We start from the raw sequence: 2,724 nt of genomic DNA on the forward strand, positions 1-2,724 counted from the left end.
TTTTCAATTATCTTTTTAATTCTGAATTTTCTTTAATTGAATGCTATTAATTATTTTTAATTTTAAATTCTTCAGTAACAAATTCTCTCAAATCCAATTTATGATTGTCCAACTAAAACGCGATTAGCAAACTAGTGCTTGAAAATTCGATCCTCGTGGGAACAATCTCGTACTCGGGTACACTTTATTACTTTACGATCGTTGCACTTGCCAAGTCGCAACAAGTTTTTGGCGCCGTTGCCGGGGATCGAATTCTTCAACATTAGAAGTAACTAATTAAATTTTAGATTGAACGTTTTAATTTTCTGTACTTTATACATTCTTCAAAAATATTTTTCTGCATTAAAATTCTGAATCAATTTTTTGCATATTTATTTTTCTGCATTCTTTGTTTATTTTTTATTTTTCTGTTTATTTTTTATTTATTTTTTTATTTTTCTGCTCATCTTTTCGATCTTAAGTTTATGCGAGGTACTCTTAACCCGCGAATCTTGCAGTTTGATCCTGAGTTAGAAAAGACCGAAAGAAAACTTAGGAAGGACGTAAAAGCAAAGAAAGCGAAAGAAGCAAAAGAAACCTCAAGTTCAACGGAACCTAAGGAGGAACCGAAGGTAGAAAACAATCAACTCGCTCCAAGGACGTTGGGGGATTACATGACCCCAGCTCGAGTTCCATAGATGGCGAGCATTGTTAGACCAAACATAGAGGCTAACAACTTTGAGCTGAAGCTGGCACTACTGCAACTGATTCAAAAAGAACAGTTCACTGGAGGAAGCACAGAGAACCCCTATAGTCATTTTGATGACTTCTTACTTTACTGTGATACATTAAAAGTGAATGGAGTTTCTCGGGATGCTATCTTGCTCAGATTATTTCCATTCTCACTGAAGGATGATGTAAGAGAATGTCTGCAGTCTCAACCTGAAGGAAGTATAACCAGTTGGTATGACTGAGCAAGGAAATTATTGGCCAGATTTTTCTCAGCTTCAAAGATGGCAAGACTCAAAGCGGAGATCACAGCTTTTGAACAAAAGGAAAACAAATATTTGTACGAGGCTTGGGAACGATTCAAAGGATCACTCAGGAAGTGTCCTCAACATGGAATTGAAGCATGGGAGAAGGCAAGAATCTTTTTCCAAGGGATGACGTCCAGCACAATAACACTGGTAAATTCTGCTGCAGGAGGCTCCTTGAAAACAAAAACTCCAGAGGAAGCGCTAGAATTGTTGGAATCCCTAGCTTCTCAAGAATTTGACAATGCCCTGCCCCAGTTGCACAAAGAAGAGCAGGAATTATGAAGCTTGAAGGCTATGATGCACTCTTAGCCCAAAATGAACAAATGCTACAAATGCACAAGAACAATTAGATGCTCTTAATAAATTTTTTAATATTTCTCAAGTTTCTTCTGTTAATAATTCTAATATTAAATGTGGTATTTGTGAAGAGGCTCATTCGAATGAGGATTGTGACTACATAAGAACAACTAAAAAGCCACCAGCAGAGGTCAATGGAGTCTGGTATGATCAAAAGAACCAGAACAATCCAGGAACGAATCAATATGGTAATCAAGGGTGGAAAAATCCTAACCAACACCCTGGGTTTTGTTACAAAACAAATCATCAACTGAATCCTCCTATGCCATTACAACAACAACCTCAAGGCACCACTTCAGAATGGGAAAAGGCTTTTGCATAGCTATCAAAGACCACATCCGACTACATTTAAAATACAGATGCCTTCAGAGATGAAACAAGCGCTTCATTCCGGAATCAATAATCTTCGATCCGGAACTTGGAGACTCAAATTGGTCAGCTGTCAAGATAGTTCACTGAAATAAATTAGGGCACCTTTCCAAGTAACACCGACACGAGCCCAAAATCACGATGTAATTCAATTGTTACTAGAAGCGGGATCGCGATCCAACCTGTGGAAAAACAACCAGTGGAGAAGAAGAAAGAAGCAGAACCTGAAGCTGAAAAGGAGAAAGAAGAAGATACAGAAGAAGCTGAAAAGAGCAGTTCATAGAAGAAGCTGTTCAAACGGGAGAAAAAGAAAGCTCTAGACCGGCAACCAAAATCGGCAGATCCATCTCCCTATGCACGAGTCCCATATCCTCAGCGATTGAAACTAGAGGTCCAGAAACAACAATACACCAAATTTCTGGACATCTTCAAGAAACTGCAAGTCAACATTCCTTTCGCAGAAGCCTTGGAAAACATGTCGAACTATGCGAAGTTCATGAAGGACCTTCTATCAAAGAAACGCAAGTTGAAGGAATGCGAAATGGTGGCCCTGACAAAGGAGTGCAGTGCAATCATCTAGAAGAAACTCCCTCCCAAACTGAAAGATCCAGGCAACTTCAGTATTCCTATAGCCATAGGAAATATTGAAGTAGGAAAAGCATTATGTGATTTGGGAGCAAGTATAAACCTGATGCCACTATCCATGTGCAAAGCTCTTGGAATCAAAGAGATAAAGCCGACTACAGTTTCTCTCCAGTTAGCTGACAGATCGATCAGACGACCAGATGGGGTAATTGATGATGTTTTAGTTAAAATTGACAAGTTTATCTTCCCTGCAGATTTTGTAATTCTGAATATGGAAGAAGACGCCGAGATTCCCCTATTGCTTGGAAGGCCATTCCTAGCCACTGCATGAGCAATGATCGATGTGGAGCAAGGGAAACTGATGCTTAGAATGAACGAAGAAACAATCACCTTTGAT

The 2,724-nt window shown here is 39.0% G+C and overlaps 1 non-coding gene across 1 annotated transcript; it reads right to left on the minus strand.

Annotated features, from left to right (window-relative positions):
- Nucleotides 1–998: 998 nt before the first annotated feature.
- On the minus strand, nucleotides 999–1,105 carry LOC133284369 (small nucleolar RNA R71). The gene has a single exon (XR_009747893.1). It is a non-coding gene; the product is annotated as a small nucleolar RNA R71 (small nucleolar RNA).
- Between the last annotated feature and the right edge of the window lie 1,619 nt (nucleotides 1,106–2,724).

Source organism: Gastrolobium bilobum, unplaced genomic scaffold (assembly GCF_033153095.1).
Source record: "Gastrolobium bilobum isolate Gb01-03AN ecotype WA unplaced genomic scaffold, APGP_CSIRO_Gbil_v1 utg19140, whole genome shotgun sequence".
Lineage (NCBI taxonomy): Eukaryota > Viridiplantae > Streptophyta > Magnoliopsida > Fabales > Fabaceae > Gastrolobium > Gastrolobium bilobum.